Source organism: Capra hircus, chromosome 18 (assembly GCF_001704415.2).
Source record: "Capra hircus breed San Clemente chromosome 18, ASM170441v1, whole genome shotgun sequence".
Lineage (NCBI taxonomy): Eukaryota > Metazoa > Chordata > Mammalia > Artiodactyla > Bovidae > Capra > Capra hircus.
Genome location: NC_030825.1, coordinates 8781087 through 8803873, shown reverse-complemented (window position 1 = coordinate 8803873; position 22787 = coordinate 8781087). Strand labels below are relative to the sequence as shown.

Here is a 22787-nt window from a genome sequence, read left to right as displayed (position 1 = left end):
GTGAATTTGGAAGGTCATCTGAATGGAGGAAGCTTGAGGATCGCTGTGGCTCATAACACACATGGTGAGCCGAGGCTGCTGGTAGATGCATGAGGGGTGTGTGTGTGTGTGTGTGTGTATGCACACGCATGCTCATGTTTACATATTTTACGTGGGATTCTACATTCGTCTAGTGTGTTTCTAATGGGTAAAGATTGTGTACACGCGAACATGAAATTTGCATTCTGTTCAAATTGTACCTTCAAATTAGTCACCTTGGAACAAATTTGTGTTTTCAAAACAAGTTATAAGCAGAACTCACTGTGCTTTTTTCTATTTGTATTTCCTGTTGTTGGGCTGGTGTCTTATGCTTCTGTTCAATTTGCAGACAGGCGCTGTGTTTCCTGAAGAGAGTTTTTATCTTTGTATTTAAAAAATAGGAATGTAGATAGGTAATTGCCTCATTTTGCTTTATAATAAAAAAGGATTGCATCAATTTTACTTTATAATACAGATTCCATCGTTACTAGATTCTTCTCTACTCTGTCTTCGTACTTTGGAGCTGGGAACAGTTGGAACTACAAAATGAGTGTCTTGTATTTTCCATTTCTAAGTTTAGAAAAAAGGACCATGCCTCTTATTTTCTGTTCGTTTCTAAGAGATCTGACTGCCAGCTGATATTTATTGATTGCCTCCTGGGTACAGTGATGCCCTTTGCATCCTCAAGGGACAGGTTAAGTTTTCTTCTAGATGCAGATCTTCTCTGAGCCTCATCCTCAAAATGGGATGGTGTTGGTGTCCTCATAAGGGAGGGATGAGGCTGTACCAAGAAAGGAAATGTGTCTTTTCCATTTCCTATTGGGTGAAGGAGCGTTTTCCCCCATCCTTCCATCCCATGTCGGTTTTTCCGATGACCTAACATCCCCTACAACCTTCCTAAGGAACATGGCGAGGGAAAGGCTCCATCTTTGCCCCACCAATGAGGAATTTGGTCTTAGGAGCCCTTCTGCAGAAGAGGAACCACTGGCCTTGCTTTCTGGATAATCGCAAGGTGACCTCAGCACCCTGACACTGTACTGGAATAGAAAACACTTGGGGCAAAAGAGACATCAGTGGTCTGTCACTGGAATTTCCCCAGGGAAGGGCAGTGAAACAACTGTGCCGTGCATGACAGCCCCCTTGAAGTACCAGCCCTTGACCTGTGCGAGGGTTCAGAGGAGCTGCATCCCCTAGCTGAACAGTGCTATCTCTCTGGAGGGCTAGGTATGGCCGTTCTGTTGCAAATGGGTTATTTTGTACAAACACAAAAGCTGATAAAAACAAGGAAAAGATTATGACTTCAGTGTAGGTTTAGGCATTAGACTGACACATTAAATTATCTGTAGTTTGGTGAAGCTAACCTGGGGAAACTGTGTTCTGGCCTCTATGAGACTACTTCTCTGATAGAGGATTTAAAATCATAGAACCAGGGGGACTTCCCTGGCGGTCCAGTGGTTAAGAATCCACCTCTTAATGCAGGGGTTGTGGGTTTGATCCCTGGTCAGGGAACTAAGGGGGCTTCCCTGGTGATTCAGATGGTAAAGAATCTACCTGCAATGTGGGAGACCTGGGTTCCATCTCTGGGTCGGGAAGGTCCCCCGAGAAGGGAGTGGCTACCCACTCCAGTATTCTTGCCTGGAGAATTCCATGGACAGAGGCGCTTGGTGGCCTACAGTCCATGGGGCTGCAAAGAGTTGGACACGACTGACCGTGTTTTCCTCCCTGCAGCCTCAGCCCTTGATTCCTCCTCGTCCTTTTTCCAGGTGGTCCCTGCCTACACTGTGGACCTCAGCCTCATTCTTCTCTATATTTTCTGTGACCCAAAGCTATCTTGTCACCGTGCTAATTACTTGTGGAATGGGGAAGGTTTCCTATGGGGCTGTCCCGTGCTCCCAGGTTGATAATTCAGTGACAGCTCCTTGTTTTCTGGAAGCTAGGATCAGCAGTGACTTCTTTCCAAACACTTAGTGCACTTACCTGTGTGTCGACTAGTAGCTGTCTCCCACTAGACTGCAGGCTCAAGAGAAAGGACCACATTTGACTTTACTCAGTGCTGAACCTCTGGTGTCGACCACAGTGCCTGGCATGGGATAGCAAAGGTCACTCAGTCCTGTCCAACTCTTTGTGACCCAATGGACTGTACACTGCATGGAATTCTCCAGGCCAGAATGCTGGAGCTGGTAGCCTTTGCCTTCTCCAGGGGATCTTCCCAACCCAGGGATCAAAGCCAGGTCTCCTGCATTGCAGGCAGATTCTTTACAAGTTGAGCCACAAGGGAAACCCAGGAATACTGAAGATGGTAGCCTATCCCTTCTGCAGTGGATCTTCCCAACCCAGGAATCGAACTGGGGTCTCTTGCATTGCAGCAGATTCTTGAGCTATAAGGGAAGGCGTGTGATAAGCACTCAATAAAGTGTTTGTTGAGTGAACAAGTTACATCTTTAGTATTATCTCTGAGAGAGTAGCTGTGGCTGCCTGGAGTGTTTCACTGAAATAATAATAATGGTAATTATTATATGGTTATTCTGTAAATGATGTGATAAAACAGGGTAACCAGAACAGTCCTTAGAGGACTCCACAAGAGGGCCCTTTGGCCTGAGCCAGGGCAGGGTGACCAGGAGACTTGGATCCGGCAACTTGATCGGGTGGTCATTGACCCCTGGGCACCAGATCTGGTCCAGTGGACATTAGGAGCGATCCAGCTGCTACTCCTAAGTCACTTCAGTCATGTCCGACTCTGTGCGACCCCATAGACGGCAGCCCACCCGGCTCTCCCGTCCCTGGGATTCTCCAGGCAAGAATACTGGAGTGGGTTGCCATTTCCTTCTCCTATGCATGAAAGTGAAAAGTGAAAGTGAAGTCGTGTCCGGCTCCTAGCGATCCCGTGGACTGCAGCCTACCAGGCTCCTCCATCCATGGGACCTTCCTGGGAAGAGTACTGGAGTGGGGTGCCATTGCCTTCTCCGTCCAGTTGCCAACTCAGGAGCAAGACAATTTGGAACTGCACCCCAGTCCTGAATCAGGGAAGCCCTGGTGCTCCATGTTTTCATGTTTCAAACATTTGTTGTTCACCTGCTCTGTGACAAGCCTTGGGGTTCACAGTTGAAAAACACAGTCTTTACTTAGCGTCAAAGAGTTCACAATCTAGTCTGGGGAAATAAATGAATTTTTAAGACACAATTCTGTGTACATATGGTTTCCTGTGAATGAAAGGACATTCATAAATATAAAGGGTATAAACTCAAATCCTGCTCCCTGGACATAGCCTTAACAGCCTTTCTTCTTTTTGCTCAAGGATATGTATTCTACATGTTAAGGTTTTCTCTTCCTATTAATATTTCCTTCTTGTCTTCTTGTCTAAGTTTCCGTGTGTCCTGTGCTACATGATTGAGCTAATTCTCTAATACAATTTTATATCATGGTATATCAGCTACAGACTTAGTAGCTGAAAATGACAGCTGATTGTTTCTCATGATTCGGTGGGTGGGTTGGGTGGGTCTCTCTTGTTATCTTAGGCTCATTCACACAGCTGAGATGGAAGGTCCAAGTGGCTTCACCCACCTTTCTGGCACGTGGTGCTGGCAGCTGGCTGGGCACGTCTGGTCTTTTCACTCTCTGTGGACTGGACCTGGTGGTCTCAGGGCAGTGGACCAAGGAGGTGAAATTAGATGCTCCAGTGTCTCTTAAGGCTTATTTAGAGTTTGGAGTTGAATGACATCGTTTCTATCACATTCTGATGGTTAAAGCAAGTTACAAGCCTATTCTGGATTCCAGGGCTGGAAAATACACTCCACCCTTTGATAAGAAGAGGGGTGAAATCCCATTGCAAAGTGGGGTGGAAGCAGAAAGATGTTATTTATTAAGGGCCATAACTGGAACAATCTAGGATTCCCTGAAGCTATGAAAAATCTTTGTTTTCCATTTAATAGTTCATCACTTTCCCACATCATTGAAACCTATTTGTAGATGACGTTTTCGTTTGTTTGTTTGTTTTAGAGAGTCCATGTTTCATTTTAACCTGCTTGTTAGAGATTTAGATTTTAGTCTGCTTCCGTGTATACATACTTCATGTATACATACTTCATGTATACTTCCACATGTGATGCTTTGCCAGGTTTTTGGAGTCCTTGAAGAGGCATGGCTGTGTCAAAGAGTGTGGGTGCTTTAAGGCTCTTAATACATATTGTAAAAATCTCTTCTGAAAGTTGTAACACTTCACAACAGTCCATCCCCTTGTCAGCATTAAGCATTATTGATTTTCAGAAAAAAGCTTTAATTTGATGGCTTAAAAACCAGAATCTCACTCTTGTTTTTGTTTACATTATTTGCTCACTCATTAAAGTGTTTTTACGTATTTAGTAGCCATTTGTATATACTATCTGTGAATAGTTTCTTCATGCCCTTGGCTTATTTATGTACCTTTCTTAATGATGTTCCTGATGTTTTCATGTGGTAATTATTTAAGCTTCCATCTGACATGTTTCTTGCATGTCTCTTGAGTTTTTTCCATTTCATTGTGTACCTTTTGATTTTTTTTTTTAGTTTTATAAATAGTTTTTGTTTCAGAGTAAAAAATTATTCTTTTAAAATATACAGTGTCTTTCAACTAAAACTAAGATGGCTATCCACCTCCATTTTATTCTAGGTATGTGGTATGTGTGTGTGTTTTTCAGCTTTCTGGCTCTTGGAACCACCTGGAATTAGTTTTTAAAGAAACCCCAAACTCTGATTCCTCTGTTGTGAAGTGAGGATCTGTTCTCACCTCATTTCTGTTTAATTGTCCCACTTACCCAAGAATTCTTCTTTCCGGCACTCATTGTATTCATGCGTCTGTCTGGCTGCAGTGGGTCTTCGTTGCAGCATGCAGAGTCTTCCGTCTTGGTGTGGCGGGCACGCTTAGTCGTGGCATGTGGGATCTAGTTCCTGGCCAGGGGTCCACCCTGAGCTTCTTGCATTGCGAGTGGGGAGTCTTAGCCACTGGACCACCGGGGGAAGTTCCTCTTTGGGCATTAATTTTTGATGCAACTTTCCCCCTCTTCAGATTCTATTTCCTAATATACTAAGGATTGTTTCTGGGCTTACTCCCTTATTCACTTGATTTTTTTTTTTTTTCTTGCCCGAATACTTGGCTCACAGTGATTGTGACTTTATATTGGGTTTTATTTTATAATTGTGGAAAGAACCACCTCATTCTTCTTCTTTTTCAAAATCTCTTGACTATTTTTGTTTAATTCTCCCAGAGATACTTGAGAATCCTTTAAACAGTTCTGTAAATGGGCCTATTGGGATTTAGATTGTAACTGCATTATTTTTATTGATCAGTTTGTCATGATCTGACATCTTTAATATATTAAGACTTTCCATCCAGAAACATTGTACATACAGCTCCATTCATTTGAGCCCTTTAAAATATCTCAGCAGAATTTTGTGGTTTTTCCTCTTACGGCTTCTCAATATTTCTTGTAAAAGTTAACCTCTGCTATTTAATCTTTCTGGTTGCTTTTTGGAATGGGCTGTTTTCCCATTATATCTTCTAACTGGTGATTTAGATTGTATAGGAAATGCATTAATTTAAAAATATTTTTATTGATTTAACAGTGGCATAGATACTATATAAATAGCGTGGCGAAAAAAGTTAAGCAGTGCAGAAGACTATTGAATAAAAGGAAAAGAACCCCTTACTGCCTCTTCCCTGATCCCACTCCCAGCCTGAGAGCCAAGCGTGTTAAGGATTAGGCAATAGTCAGAGACAATTAACAGTGAAATAGTCTAGCCCTGTCTTCATTTGCATATGCATATTTTGACATGAATGGAATCATACTATTAAATCAAAGCATACAGCTCTATTTTAATTTATTTGATCATTGTTGTATAGTCAGGATGGGTACCCAGAAGCCAAACTGCTGGGCCAAGGGTTTGTGCAGTTTTTATTCCCAGTGGTTTGATGCAATAAAGGGTTCTCATTCATGCTTCAAGTGCAGGGCGGGTTGGTAGGGGGGGATCGGCTCCACCCAGTCCCATGGGGGCCCAGGCTGATGATGGAGTCTTAACTATCCTAGCTGTACCAAAAACATTTGATACTTCCATGGTTACTAGCATGGAGTAGACAAAGCGGGAAATAATGTTTTTGTTCAGAGGGGACACACGGTTCTGCTCATTGGCCTGAGCTAGTGGATATGACCCTAAATATAAATACTCTGTGTGCGTGCAGGTAATAAATTTTAAGATATCTGTGCATTTAAACTTTGTATAGGTATCTATTAAATTACTCTTAAGGGTATTACAAAAACTTCCCTGGTGGCTCAGTGGTAAAGAATCCACCTGCCAATTCAGGAGATGCAGGTTCAATTACTGGGTTGGGAAGATCCCCTGGAGAAGGAAATTTCTTGGGAAGTCCCATGGACAGAGGAGCCAGGTGGGCTACAGTCCCTGGGGTCGAAAAAGAGTCGAACACGACTTAGAAACTAACAACAAAGAGTGTTACACTCTGATAAAAGGCATATGTGGGTGTTCATTTCCCCACACTCTTGCTAATGAATATTATCAACCTTATTTCTGTCCGTTTTCTTCATTGTTCCATTGCTACTTTCCCTGATTAGCGATGAGACTGATCATGTTTTTGCATGTTATATCCATCTTTATTTCTTTGAATGTTTTATTCTGATTCTTTACCCATTTTCATTGTTTTAAATTTTTTTGTTGTTGGTTTCAAAGTTCTTAAAAAGGATTTGGACATTAACACTTTTGTCATAAGTGTCACTGTTTTGTCATGCTGTCTTTTGTCTTTGTTTTAATTGATGGACCGACATTGATGTATCACTGTCCCATTGTTCACACTGTGGTGCTGTACATTCTTTGAGCTTGGAGACGTGTATGATGACACATATCCATCATCACACGTAGTGGTTTCACTGCCCTGGAAGCTCTCTGTGTGCCACCTGTCCATTTTTCCCTCCCCAACCCTTGGCAACCATGGATCATCATGAAAGTAGTGAAAGTGAGTGGCTCAGTCGTGTCCAACTCTTTGCAACCCCATGTACCCACCAGGCTCCTCTGTCCATGGACTTCTCCATGCAAGGATGCTGGAGTGGTGTGGTAGCCAGCCATTCCCTCCTCCAGGGTATCTTCTTGACCTAGGGATCGGACCTGGGACCTCCTGGATTGTCGGCAGATTCTTTACCATCTGAGCCCTGAGGGCGGTCCTAAATGTTTATCTGAGGGTCTCTGTATGTCCACTCTTTCATTCCTATTATAGGTTACTTGAGTTTTCGTGTTCTTTGCTGTTATGTCTGGCTAGAAGTTTATCAATTTTATCATTCTCTAAAAGAATCAGCTTTTGATTTTATTAATACTGTCTATATTGTTACTGTTTTTAATTTCCTTTATTTCTGTTCCTACCTTTATTGTTTTTTTTCCTTATGTTAGCTTTGAGTTTAATTTGTTCTTCTTTCTAGTTTCTTCAGGTGTAAGCTTAGGTTATTTATTTTAGATCTTTGTTTTCTTCTTATGACAGCTTGCAATGGTATAAATTGCCTTTTGAACACTATTTTACCTGCTTCCCACAAATTTTGATATGTTGTATTAATTTCATGTTTATTTAATTTGCAATATTTTATAACTTCTCAAGGAGACTTATTTGACCCATGAAATAATTTAGAAGTGGGTGCTTTAATTTCCAAATATTAGGGGTGAGATTTTCCAGATATATTTTAGTTAATTTGTGGTTTAATTTTGTTATGAGGACATAGTTTGCATGATTTCCATTCTTTTGAACTTTTTAAGGTTTTCTTTATGGCCTAAAGTATGGTAAATGTTCCATGTGCCCTTGAAAGGAATGTATATTTTGTGTGAGGTTTTTTTTTTTTATAAATGTCAATTAAGTCAAAGTGATTCATAGTGTTTTTAAGGAATTTGGTATCCATATTGATTTCATCTTTTCTTATTCTTTTAATTACTGAGAGTAATATTGAAGTCTCCAACTGTAATTGTGAATTTGTCTAATTCTTCTAGTTTTCTGTTTTTGCTTTGCATATCTGTAACTGTTGTTCAGTGTATAATTCTTTTGTATTGCTGTATATTCTTGGAGAATTGACTCTTATGTGATGTTCTGTTTGTTTCTAGTAATATCCTTTGTTTGGAACTCTACTTGTTTGATATTAATATAACTCTCAAGCCTTTTTAATTTTTTCATAATATGTATTCTTATCATTTAACTTTTAACCTATGTTTTTAGACTGAAAATAGATTACTTAGAAACAACATATAGTGGAGTCTCATTTTTAAGATCAAATTCAATATTGTCCTTTAATTTGATGTTTATGCCCTTTGCATTAATGTAATTACTTATATAATTGTATTAAAATATTGTTATTTTATGTTCGCCTAATCCATTGTTTCACTTTTCTGCCTTATTTTGGGTTAAAATTTTCAAAAAAGTTTTAGCATTTCTCATTATTCTTTTTATCTCTGCAGTTATTTATCAGTTCAGTTCAGTCGCTCAGTCGTGTCCAACTCTTTGTGACCCCATGGACTGCAGCACACCAGGCCTCCCTGTCCATCACCAACTCCTGGAGTTTATTCAAACTCATGTCCATTGAGTTGGTGATGCCATTTTAACCATCTCATCCCTTGTCGTCTGCTTCTTCTCCTGCCTTCAATCTTTCTCAGCATCAGGGTCTTTTCCAATGAGTCAGTTCTTCGCATCAGGTGGCCAAAGTATTGGAGTTTCAGCTTCAGCATCAGTCCTTCCAATGAAAGTATTCAGGACTGATTTCCTTTAGGATGGACTGGTTGGATCTCCTTGCAGTCCAAGGGACTCTCAAGAGTCTTCTCCCACACCACAGTTCAAACCATTAGTTCTTTGGCAGTTATTTATAACTCTTGTTTATTTATAAAACTAACTGCATTAAAGCTTCCATTCCATGTCTTTCTTCAGTTTACTTTTACATAACTTACACTGCTTCACTGCAGTTTAGCGACCTGACAATAAGATATTCTCATTTTCCTTCTACCTTCGTCCCATGGTTGTCATACGCATTACTTGTGCACATGCCATGAACACGCAACGCATTGCTGCTCTCTTGACTTGAGATAGTCATTTACCTCTAGAGCAATTCAAGGTAAGGAGTTTACTTTCATGTACCCTATTTCCAGGGCTCTGTATTTCTTTGTGTAGATCCAAGTTTCTGTCTAGTTATTATATTCCTTCTATCTGAGACGTTCCTTTAACATTTTTTGTAGAATAGGTCTGCTGGAGATTCATTCCCTAGTTTTTTTTCTGATAAATTCTTCCTTTTTCATCTTTGAAAGATACTTTGGCTGGGTATCAAGTTCTTGATTGACCATCTTTTTTTCCCCATCACCTTTAAGATGTTATTTTACTGTGCTGTCATGCATGGTTTTTGATAAGAAGTCTGAAATGGCTCAGATGGTAAAGAATTTGCCTGCAATGCAAGAGACCCAGGTTTGATCCTGAGTCGGGAAGATTTTCTGGAGAAGGAAATGCAACCTACTCCAATATTCTGGGAAGTCCCATGGACAAAGGAGCCTGGTGGGCTACAGTCCATGGGGTCACAAAGAGTCGGACATAAGTGAGCAACTGCTGTTAAGTCGCTTCAGTCATGTCCAACTCTGTGTGACCCCATAGATGGCAGCCCACCAGGCTCCCCCATCCCTGGGATTCTCCAGGCAAGAACACTGGAGTGGGTTGCCATTTCCTTCTCCAGTGCAGGAAAGTGAAAAGGGAAAGTGAAGTCGCTCAGTCGTGTCCGACTCTTCGAGACCCCATGGACTGCAGCCCACCAGGCTCCTCTGTCCATGGGATTTTCCAGGCAAGAGTACTGGAGTGGGGTGCCATTGCCTTCTCCGAACCGAGCAACTAACACTTTACTTTTTTCACTTAATGCTTATTTTTGTTCCTTGGTATGAAATATGTCTCTTCTGTACTGACTGCAAGATTTTCTGATTGCATTTTTTTGCAGTTTCAATATGATACGAGTTGGTATATTGCCTTGCATTATATTGTTTTCTTTTGGGTATAGAGAGGGTAGTATTTATGTTGTTCAGTGTTCTCTGAACTGTTGGATTAGTGGTTTGACACTCTCGACAAGTTTGAAAAACTTTGGCTATTCATTTTTCAGATATTTCTTCTGCCTATTTATGCTTTCTTTTCCTCTGAGATTCCATTGACATGTGTGTCAGCCTATTTTATATCAGTCTATAGTCCTTAGGATGCCCTGTTTCTTCCCCGTGCTTTTTTTTCTTTGTGTTCCAATTTGGTTAATTTCTATTGACCTACCTTCAAGTTTTCTGGTTTCCTCCCTCAACTATGTTAAATCTACTGATCAGTCTATCTGATCTCTTATTTTTTTGTTGATGTCTAGCACTTTTGCTTGATTATTTCTTGTAATTTCCTTCTCTCCACTGAGTTTTTCTCTCTGATTTTGCATTGTTCATCTTTTCCATTAGAGCTGGTGACTAGTGGCATCACTTGAGGTGTATCAAATTCAGTCTCCTTCTACAAACATCTGAGATTTGGGGCTAAGTTGTTTTCCCTTAGTGTCTATTCTGTGGTGAGTTCTAGGCAAGTTATGAACATGAGTTTGTCTGGATTTTTGTTGTTTTTCTTGTTGTAAAGCAGTGAGCTGGAATTTCCTTATGGAACTCCCATTATGTACGTATGTTGTTACTCTTGGTTATGTTCCGCAGGTTTGTTGGGCTCTGTTTATTTTCCTTAATTTTTTTCATTTGTGCTTCTCAGACTGGACAGTTAAAATTGAATTATCTTCAAATTTGCCAACTATTTCTTCTGCTTGTGCTCATTCTCTACTGAAACTCTCTAATGAATTTTTCATTTATGTTGTGCTTTTTGTCTCCCAGATTTCTTAGGTTCTTTTTTATAATTTTTGTGTCTTTTTTATTTTTCTATTTGTTAAGCCATTGCTGTCCTAGCTTAGTTTAACTCTCTGTCCATAGGTTTCTCTACCTCTTTGAGCCTACTTAAGACTGTTGATGCAAAGCCTTTGTCTAGTGAGTCCAGTATCTTTCCTTCCTTAGGGAAAATTTCTGTTAATTGATTTTGTGAATGGTCATGTTTCTTGTTTCTTTGAATGTTTCACAATTTTTATTGAACAATAGACAGTTTGAATATTATAATGTGGTAACTCTGGAAATTAGGCTTTCCTCACTTCTAAGGATTTGTTTTGTTGCTCATTGTGGACTATTGCCATTTGTTTAGAGGCCTTTCTAAACAGTTTTTATAAAGTCTGTATTCTTCATCACGGGTAATCTATGAATCTCTGTGCCTTTAGCATGTGTTAAGCTAGTTGTGACAGATCTTGCATGCCAGGAGAAGTTAATAAGGAATAGAAATGAAAGAAGAGAGGAATTGAGGGAGGGAGGGAGGGAGGGAGGGAAGGAGGAAGAAGGGGAACCTCAGCTTGGCTCTGCACTGGGACATTCTTTCAGTGCTCAGCCAGGCCATTCACAGCTCTGCCTTAGTTTTCACTTCCTGCATGCATGAACCCTGGAGATTAGCCACAGCTGAAAGTTTTAGGGCCATCCTTGGTCTTTTCTGAGCATGCATCCTGCCTTGGGAAGGTGTGTGGCTTTCTAAATTTCTTGGTACAGTCAGGGTTTTTTGAGTGCCTTAACTTCCCAAGAAAACTCTCCATCTTTTCTTCCCAGGATTTTGTACTTTGTTGTTTTTCTCAACTGTACTCTTTTGCCTCAGTTGGCAGCTGATTTTGCAATCTTACATTGTTCTGAAAGAATTAGTCTGCATAAATGTTTTACCAACCTGAATAAGTTTCAAGCAAAATAAAAACAAGTGCTTATGTCAGTTCTTCATGTAGCCCCTAGACAGGTTAGAACAAACACAGTTCTTTGAAGAAAAGGTTTGATCTGCTCCTTCCAGGACCAAGGACCATGGTTCTATATTGGGAATGTGGGCTGCTTTATTCAAGACTGCTGCTGAGCTGGGGAATGGGTGGGGCAAGGGTAAGTAAAAAAAATGACAAAAAAAAACCCTTTCCTACTATTTTTGAGTTGGGTTTTTCTTGATTCAGCATTCAGTTTGGTTGTTACAAACCTTGTTTTCCAGAATTCTAAAAAGATTGACTCTGATGTTTGCTTGATTTTTCAGTGTTTCTGTGGAGAAACAAGCCCCCAGGGCTGCCTACTCTTCCATTTTTTGCTCTTTATTTCAAGAATCAGTTTCTGAATGTCAATGAGTGCAGCTTTTTTGCATTTTCTGGTTTATTAATTTCTACTTTGATATGTATTCCGTTCTCTTTCTTCCCAGGAGAGTGTGTTTCTCTCACTGATTTCTCAGGGCAGATGTCTAACTCCTTTCGTCTTTCCTTCTCCTGCCCAATTGTTGATTATGTGTGTCCCCAATTTTGTTTATTTTTTAAAAAATTGTTACTGTAGTTATTTTCTTAGCTTTTTATTTGATGGTTACTTAGGGCCATTATTTCATTTATAAGTGGTTGGGACTAATTTTTTAAATGTGTTATCTAGTATATTAGCATTTTGTGTATTTAGAGATCATACTTCATAAAGTACCTTCTTTTTTGACGTTCATTAGTGAATCTGAGTGAACTCTGGGAGTTGGTGATGGACAGGGAGGCCTGGCGTGCTGAGATTCATGGAGTCGCAAAGAGTCGGACACGACTGAGCGACTGAACTGAACTGATGAACTGAGAGGATTTTTTCCTCTGATATAATTGATTTTGATGTGTTCTATGGATGATTTTCTTGAAATTCTGTCAAGTTTATTTTGTTTACAAGTTATGCAGTTAAAAGTTTGTGTTCATTCAAATACATGCAATATTTACTTATCAACCATCATATGTATACATCAGATTCTTTACATCCCTGCTTTTCATCGGCTTGATCTATTTTAGCCTGAAAGTATTGAGTTTAAGTTTTCCAGTTCAGATTATTTCTACCAGTTTTCTGCTGAATTTTTAAAAGTTAGTTTTTAATCTGCTATTGACACAGAAAAATTCATGACTATTATGTATTTAGTATTTTTGAATTAAAAAAATCTTCCTATTTAATGCATTTTTGCTCCTCACATTTTACTTTGATTATCTTTACAAAATTTGATCTTGCCTGATATATTTTTGTTATTTCTTTTAACTTTTATCAGTAAGTGAATAAGTATATATAAGGAGTACTTGAAATTGCTAGGTTTTATGATTGTTGTTACCATTATTTGGATGCTTTTTTAAGTTTTAGTGTAGCCTGAAATTGTACTTAAAAACGGGCTTGAAATAATTATAGATTTTCACAAATCCATACTACAGAGTTTCCATATATCCCTTAACCAGTTTTCATAATTATTTACATCTTACACCATGTGCGTTTATAACAACTAAGAAATGAGCATTGGTGTTACACTGTAAACTAACCTTCAGACCGTCTTAGGATTTCACTAGTTTAGGGATAGGTTACCCACTCCAGTATTCTTGGGCTTCCCTGGTGGCTCAGATGGTAAAGAATCTACCTGCAAAGCAGGAGACCTGGGTTCAATTCCTGGGTTGAGAAGATCCCCGGAGGAGGGAATGGTTACCCACTCCAGTACTGTTTCCTGGAGAATCCCCACGGACAGAAGAGCCAAGAGGGCTACAGTCCGTGAGGTCACAGAGTCGGACACGACTGAGCAACTGAGCGCAGCACAGCCGTGTTTTCCATGAGTGTCTTTTTCTGTTTCAGGATCCAGTCCAGGATACCATGTTGCACTTAGTTAGCACTCTTCCTCAGTCACCTCCAATCTAAGGCCATATTTTGGTCTTTTTGTATTTTGTAACCTTGACACTTTTCTAGGATACTGGTCAAGTATGTTGTAGAGTTCCCTCAGGTTGGATTTGTCTGATGTTTAATCAATAGGTTATGGGTTTTAGGGGATTATTTCACAGAGAATGAGTGCTCTTCTCAGTGAATCAGATCAGACTGTATGTGACATCAACACGATTTATCACAGGTGATGTACCCTTGATCACTGATGTGGGCCAGGTTTCTGCACGGTATGGTTACTCTTTTTTCTTTGTGTACTTTCTTGAGGGGGGGGTTTAATTGGAGGGCTGTTAAAACTGCTATGGTAGTTGGGGGAGATATTTTCAGGCTATGCAGATATTCTGTTTCTCTTTAAAATTTTACCCACTAATTCTAGCATCCATCTGTGCATCTTGTTTGTAGCAATGATTACTGTGGTGCTCTAATGATGATTTTTCTATTTCCCCTATTCTTTTATATTTATTATTTCAAATTGTTCTATAAGGAATGTTTGTCCCTTATCCTCCACTTGTTTATTTCAGAATCAGCAAACATTTTGTGCAGTGGACCAGATAGCAATTATTTTAGTCTTTGTGGGCCACACAGTTTCTGTTATACAACTAAGTATTCTTATAGCATGAAGCAGCCATAGTTAATACATAAATGAGTGGGTGTGGTGTGTTCTAATGAATCTTAATTCTTAAAAACAGACCCTGGACCAGATTTGGCCTGTGACCAATTGTGATAATTAATTCATTTATTTATATCAGGTGACCTCATGGGTATTTGTTTCATTCTTTTAGGTTATAAATGTAGTATTATCCCTATTTGCTTTTTTCAAATTGTTCCAGCCACTGGGCACTCTTTCAGTTTCAGATGGCTTCTTTGGCATTTCCTCATCAGCTGGGGTTTATTGATTGATTAAACCCTATCTTATTTTCTGGCATTACGAGATCCTCCAGACTCTTTTTTTAAAACATGGTTTATTGTTTATTTTGTGCCCTAACGAACAAAATGTCTTCCTCCTCTCTTCTCAGCTGAAGGTCCACTTGACTGGTTTTAGACTTCTTAAGTTCACATTATTTATGCTTTCAACTTGTGTACCATTTTGGATGGAGGAAGGCTGGGGTGTGAGGTGGGGAGTTTAATTTTTTGAAACCAAGAAAGTTTGTAAAAATAGAAATTAAGTTGATGTATTCTCAACCTTTGCTTCCCCCCAAAGAGATCTTTTTTTGACGTGCAGACTCAAGATACAGAGACCTCTCTTGTTATTCCTTGTTAGTGTTCTTGTCTTACTTTGATTTTTTCCTCTTTGCCAGGCTTACAGTTCTTGGATCTCTGTTAGCCCTCCTATATGTCTACTCTCATTTCTTTAAAAGCTTCTGTGTCCTTTTCTTCTGCGTTCTTGGAGACTGTTGCAAGTATGTTGTCTACATCACTGATTTGATTTTCTGCTTGTTGCCTCTGTCCTTTCCTGGTTCCAGTGGGAATTTTATTTCTTTGCTGGCATTTTTTTCCTTTAGCTTCCTTACATTTTTTCTTATGTAAACAAGTCTTCCTTTATTTCAATTCCCTTCTCAACCTATTGATTTCATCATCATCATTTATCTTTTTTCCTTTTTCCTCACTCTTTTTAAAAAAGAGGTCGTATTTTCTATAGTCTTTGAAATCACAACACAAATGGTATCCAGAAATATACAGTAGTACTTCTAGTGTAGTGTGACTGAGAATTTTTAGTTATGATCATGTTCTGGTATGTTTTAGAAGTTTTTATAAACACATTACCAGCTTTTGTCTGTGTGCTCTCTATCAGAGAGGAGTCTCTGGTTTAGTGTTTTCCAACAGAGTGGGTGTGGGCATTGGTCTTGGTCCTCTGCTCACTTAGATGCTGTTGAGCCCCCCATTCTGACCCTCACCCAGAAGCCAGCTTGAATCGTATGGCTCTGAGCCGAATTTCTACCTCTGTTTCCTTAGTGTAGTTCAGCTGCAGGACATGCCGCCTGTTGGTGCTGCCTTATTCTCTGATGAGATCATCTGAAGCAACCACAGTCTTCTAACCCGGACGCAGTCCATACCTAGTTGTCTGCAGGATTTACTCCATCTTAATTCTTCCCGAGGACTTCACGTGTGCTTGCCTGCTCAGTCACGTCCGTCATGACCGACTCTCTGTGACCCCGTGGACTGTAGCCCCCCAGGCTCCTCTGTCCGTCGGATTCTCCAGGCAAGAGCACTGGAGTGGGCTGCCATGCCCTCCTCCAGGGGATCCTCCCGACCCAGGGGTCGAACCCTGGTCTCCTGCATTGCAGGCAGATTCTTTACCACTGGTCCACCAGGGAAACCCAAGGACTTCATCCCCCATGTCAGATGATAGGAGCCTGTGCCATTCTACCTCCAAAGCAGTTGTCCCAGGATACTGAAAGCGTGCAGATAGAGAGGCCCTCATGGTTGTTGGGTCTGAGGTCCAGGATTCTGGAAATGTCTAGGGATGGCAGCTCTGGTGCAGATGTGGGCAGAGAGCCCAAGTGGACATCACCTTCCTTTATTCCTTTTTGGCCTGGCTCTTTGCATTCAGAGGTTAAGATGTACTAGTAACCTATAGTTTCTCAATCCAACCCCATCTGGTATGAGGGGCATTCTTTCAGGAGTCTGGACAATCTGAACCTGTACTTCTGAGCAGTTGTCGTTTTATGTACTCTTTTGGTTTGGTGGGAAGCTGGGAGAGGGAAGATGACTGATAATTGTTCTGTTTCCCTTTGAGCTGACGGAGCATGGGCGCAGGAAGGGAGGGAGTTCCACATGGCGTGCTGGGGAGCCCGGGAGAGACTAACTCAGGAGGCCACTATTCTTTATTGAAGTACACTTGATTCACAATGTTGCGTGAGTTCCCGGTGGGCAGCAAGGTGATTTACTTATATGCATATATTCTTTTTCAGATTCTTTTCCACTGTGGGTTATTATGAGATATTAAATATAGTCTTTTTGTGTTATATAGTAGGACCTGGTTGTTTATCTGTTTTATTTATAGTAGTGTGTATCTGCTAATTCCAAACTCTGAATTTCTCCCTCCTTCCCACCTTTCCGCTTGCTGCTGCTGCTGCTAAGTTGCTTCAGTTGTGTCCGACCCTGTGCGACCCCATAGATGGCAGCCCACCAGGCTCCCCCGTCCCTGGGATTCTCCAGGCAAGAACACTGGAGTGGGTAGCCATTTCCTTCTCCAATGCATGAAAGTGAAAAGTGAAAGTGAAGTCGCTCAGTCGTGTCTGACTGTTAGCGACCCCATGGACTGCAGCCTACTAGGCTCCTCCGTCCATGGGATTTTCCAGGCAAGAGTACTGGAGTGGGGTGCCATTGCCTTCTCCAACCTTTCCCCTTAGGTAACCATAAATTTGTTTTTTATGTCTGTGAGTCTGTTTTTGTTTTGTAAATAAATTAATTTGTATTATTAATTTTAGATTCCACATATAATTGATATCATGATATTTGTCTTGGTATGACTTTCTTCTCTTAGGGTGATAATCTCAACGTCCATCCATGTTGCTGCAAATGACATTCTTTCTTTTTTATGGATGAGTAATATTCCATTGTGTGTGTGTGTGTGTGAGTGTCTCCATCTACTTTATCCATTAATCTGTTGATGGACATTTGTTTCCATGTCTTGGCTATTGCAAACAGTGCAGCCATGAATACGTGGTGCGTGTATCTTTTCAAATTAGAGTTCTCTTTAGAAGGCCACTTTTAAGCCATGTAAAGCTGCTGTAAGTTTTCTGGGACCTGGCAGGAGTTGGGGGAGCATCAGCAGCTGCAGATACACCATCAGCCTCAGTCAGGCTGGGCTCGCTGAGTAAGGGTGGGGAGTGGATATGGTGTCATCACTGAAAGCGCGGGGTCTGCAGCTCAGACACTCCTGACCGAGTCTTAGCTGTCCACTGCTTGACAGAGGTGGGGTCTTAGTCAAAGTCTTTAACCTCTGGGTGCCTCAGTTTTGCCTTCTATAAGAAAGAGGATAAAGTTACCTACGTCATTTGGCTATTTTGAAGGTGAAATGAGTTAATATATACAGTGTTAATCTGCTATGCAGCGATCGCGTGCAATGGTGGCTGGCGCTTGGTCGATGCTGAGTGAGTGTAAGGTGGCCCTGGTGATCTGGCCCACCTGCCCATGGGCAGCAACTGTCCTGCTGCCCGGAGAGGCCTCTCAGGGTCCAGCTTTTCTCCATCTCTGAAGGTCCCGTTCCTTCTCAGAGGAGCCTCCCTGCCCATCTGATTTGAAGTAGCCGTTCTTGTCACAGCCCCTTTCTCTCCACCGTCAGAGCACTTTTCATGGTTATTCCCCCGACTCTGCGCCGCCTCGCTGAAGCGCTCTGCTTCCCGCAGCCTGAGGGCACCGTCCTGGCGGTCTGCGGGTTCGCCAGGGCCTGCGGTGCCTTGTGTGTGGACTCATTAGAGTGTTGGGTGAGCGACTTCATGAAGCCGCCTCCTTCCTCAGTGCCCGTCGCTTTGCTTTGCTGGTCCACGTGCTTGGCAACTTGCTTGCTTGGTTCCAGTGGCTTCCCACCAGTGAGGTGTAGCCAGTGGCCAAGAACTCCTGCCGAGGAGTCAGACGAACTGTGGTTCCGTTCTTGGCTGACTGCCTGCTGACCGTGTGATGGAGGGAAAGTTATCTCCCTGCTCTGAGCCTCAACTTCCTCAGCTGTCAGTGGTGAGAATGCTCCTCAGGGGAAAGCTTGGGTGGGAAGGTGAAGTCTGACTCCTTATAAGTTCTTAGTACAGTTCCCGGCATGCTCACTTAGCATGTACCACTGAAGGTGACTGGCATCATCCTGTTCCTAATGACGCAGCCGTCCACTTGTCATTGCAGCTCTGGTAATAACTTCCTCAAAATTTCCCTGCCCCCACCTGCAGTAGAATACCATCTGTACCAGCAGGGATCACAGAGGGGAAATGTTCATTAATGATTTGGTTGAACTCCAAGGAATTGTTCAGGGCCTCAGATTGTTTACCTTTGAAAAGAGAGGGTGGCAGGTGTGTGGGTACGTGCTTTTTTAATAGTGTTCATGCATTTGTAGGTAGGGCTTCCCCTGTGGCTCAGCTGGTAAAGAATCTGCCTGCAATGTGGGAGACCTGGGTTCGATGCCTGGGTTGGGAAGATCCCCTGAGACGGGAACGGCTACACACTACAGTATTCTGGCCTGGAGAATTCCATGGACTGTATAGTCCATGGGGGTCACAAAGAGTCGGACACGACTGAGTGACTTTAACATGCATTGGTAGGTAACTTCAGGTTAAGGGAATTGGCAGCTGTGTCCATTCAGAAGGTGAGTTTCAGCTACTGGAGGAGGGCTGTGCAGGTAGGGTAGGGATTCAGAAGCAGAGCTGCCAGCATCTGGGGGCCCAGGTCTCTGTTTTCAACAGGTGCAAGGAGTCAGGGACAGTGGAGGAGGCTGGGGGAGCTTCAGGGAAAGAGATTTTCCAGACAGAATGTTGCTGTCATTTAACACTCAAGTCCTAAATAATGTGGGCTTTTGTTATCCTCAGAACAGATTAGCTTTCTGGTTCTATGTGAGGCTTTCCTGAGAAGAAGAGGAAAAGAGGGTCAGAAAACCTGTACGGGGATGTAAAGAAGGAGATTAGGTCCCAGGAGATGGTGCACTCAAAGTCTCAGGGGGTGTCTGGGGCTAGATTTCCTCTGAGTGCCTCGTGGGCATTTTGGTCTTTCAGAAAAAGCAGTTGCTTCTCTAAACCTGGGGAAAAAAAAAAAAAACTGTTTTTTTTTGTTTTTGTGTTTTTTTACAAAGTGTGTAAACTGTGGAAGAAAAAAATGTATTTAAAAGCACTCTTGTCACCTGAAGTTTTGTGCTTCTCAGAGCAGTTCCACTCGTCTTGCAGTGCTTTGTGATTGAAGTTCAGGACACTTTACTTTCTCATCACACCTCATTCCTCTTAATTCTCCCAACAACCTTGTGGGAAGCTCTTATTATTATCATTACTATTTCTGTTTAACGGATGGGGACAGGGAGGCACAGAGAGGTTAGGCAACTTGCCCAGGGTCACGTATAGACAAAGTGGCAGAGCCAATAGTTTTTTTCCTGCATGTCAGGCTAGTAATGATCCTGCTTATACCGTTCATTGTTGGTATTGGGTTAACTTAAGTAGAAATGACTGTCAAGTCACCCAGTAGCTTTCTGGATAGGACCAGAGGTGGAAGCAGTGGCCTTTCTGTCCCCCGTAACACCAACTGTGACTGAATCCTCCAGTAACCAGTAACCAGGAGGGAAGAAAACCAGCTGCTCTCCCAGTGTGGCCCCAGGTAGCCGTGTAGACACTGCACCCTTGGTGACTAAAGGCTTCTTGAGCCGCTCTCCCCTGCATGGCATCTCCCCCACCCAGGACTTAGCTCAGCAGGTGGACTCTCCTAGGGAGCAGTTGATTACCCTCAGGACGTCTATTCTGCTGGGTGGGGGCACATTGTCTTTAGCTACTACCCAGGTTTGCATTCACTGGAGGATATGCAAGGTGAAGTGACCTTTACCCTGGAATGCTAAACACCTTATTTGTATATTCTCTACAGTTGCCCTAGGTGGTAGGTGCTGTTATTTCCCTCTTGCTAGGAAAGTCATCTGAGGCCCAAAGAGATGTAGTAACTTGATCAAGAACACACAACTCCTTAGAAGATTTAAACCGGATAGTCTTGCTCCATAGCCTTATTCTTAAATACTGTACTAAGCTCATTTGATGAGTGTGAGCCATCCACTCATCCACCCATTTATTCCTAAACTCACCTCTCTGCCTGCCTTTTTCACCCATCCCCCATCCATCTAGCCATTTGTCCATTTATATATCTTTCCATCACCTGCCCATCTCACTATCCTCCCATCTGTTTATCTCTCCATCCATCCATCTATTCATCCATCCCACTATCCACCCATCTGTTCATTCATTCATTCAAGCATCCATCCATCCACCCGTCTACCTACCTACCAACGATTGTATTGGCTGTTTGTCTAGCATGGTTTTTCTGCTTCATCCTGGGGAAGAGGTTTCTCCATCCTGGAGGTCAAGCACATGCTTTCTGAAGCTGGAGACCTCCATGCCCACACATTTGTGGCCTTAACTCATAGCCCTTAGACATATCTGGGCTTCCTCCTGACACTCCTAGGCTGGCCTTCTCCAAAATGCTGCTCTTTCCAGCAGTGGCATTCTGCTTGTGTGCTTTCCTCCCTCTGTAAACTTGCAGAGGGTTTCCCCTTCAAAGTCCTGCTGCTGCTGCTGCTGCTGCTGCTGCTAAGTCGCTTCAGTCGTGTCCAACTCTGTGCGACCCCATAGACTGCAGCCCACTAGGCTCCCCCGTCCCTGGGATTCTCCAGGCAAGAACACTGGAGTGGGTTGCCATTTCCTTCTCCAATGCATGAAAGTGAAAAGTGAAAGTGAAGTCGCTCAGTCGTGTCTTACTCTTAGTGACCCCATGGACTGCACCCTACCAGGCACCTCCGTCCGTGGGATTTTCCAGGCAAGAGTACTGGAGTGGGGTGCCATTGCTTTCTCTGCTTCAAAATCCTACAAATGTGCAAAGCTGCAGGCTCCTCCACAAACACTCCCAACTTTCTGCAACATTATCACAAATGAATACCCAGCTACCCCATTCCTTGACTCAGAGATTGAAAGTTTGATTAGTTTGGCATGATTTTACGTTTTCAAGCTATTATAGAGTTTGTGTGATACTTCTAAAAATTATATAATCAATCCAAAACAGATGTTCAGAGCACATTTTAGAAGGAAACAAATTTTAATAGAAATAGGCCAATTTGATTTGAGATGAATCAATTAAGGAAACAATTTAAATTGTCTATGAAGAAGCAGTACTATAAAAAGGCAATATGGTCTAGCTATTAAGATATTTATTAAGTGCAAAGCAATGAAAGTCACTTAATTATTTTGCATAGCTTCTGTTATACCCAGATATTGGGAGACAATTTCACTTTTCAGAAATTTTCACTTCTTATTATGGAAAAATTTAAACATAAAAATTCTAATATACAAACATAAACAGTTGAAAATGAACCCATGTTTACCTATTACCCATCTTTAACAGTTACCAGCTCTAAGTGTAACCACTTTTCCCCCTCTCATATTGTTGTTTTTTTTTTTTTTCTATGAGTTTCAAGAGCATATCCTTTACTTATTACTTTCATTGGGTCAAAGTTCCATCCTAGAAAATTACGTTGACACTGAAATGTAATAAACATTTGAATGTAATAGTTTACTTTTCCTTTGAAATTTAGCTCTTTTTTTTTGGTAGAGCAATGGAAATTTTCTTTCTTTTTTTTTTTTAGTTAAAAAATTTCAAACCTGTAGTAAAGTTGAGAGAGTAATAAATAAACCCTTGTATACCCTTCACCTTGTTCACCAGTTATTAGCCTTGGGGCTGGCATTTTCTAAGTGTGCTTTCCCATAATAATACTTGAAGACAGAGATTCCCTTACCTTTGACGGTACACAGATAGTAGTACATGACTTGAAAACCAGATCTCCGTTCGGATCTTACCCCCACTATCTCTAGCCCTGCACTGTAGGTCGGTTGCCTCATACTTAATTCCTCATTTATCAAATGGATAGTAAAAATGTACATTCTGGGGGGTTATGCAAGGTATATACCGTCACCTTGCTTGGCTGTTGTACCTGTAACGTTGCAGCTAGGGGAGCCAACTAGGGGGACATTGGGCGTCACTGATTCCAAGCAGTTTTGGTCAATATGGAAGATTTTTATAGTTGAGAGATTTGGTATGGCCTAGTGAGTAAGAAGGCAATGGCACCCCACTCCAGTGTTCTTGCCTGGAGAATCCCAGGGACAGGGGAGCCTGGTGGGCTACTGTCTATGGGGTCGCAGAGTTGGACACAACTGAAGTGACTTAGCAGCAGTAGCTGCAGTGAGTGAGAAAATAAATCTGGGCTGAGAGTGGTTCATATCCCAGTTCTGCTCTTACCAGTTTGGAAC

General features: G+C 41.7%; 1 protein-coding gene across 1 annotated transcript in view; it reads left to right on the top strand.

Annotated features, from left to right (window-relative positions):
• Positions 1–22787, top strand: part of CDYL2 (chromodomain Y-like 2) — a 166962-nt gene that overhangs the window by 84145 nt on the left and 60030 nt on the right. The window lies entirely within an intron of this gene.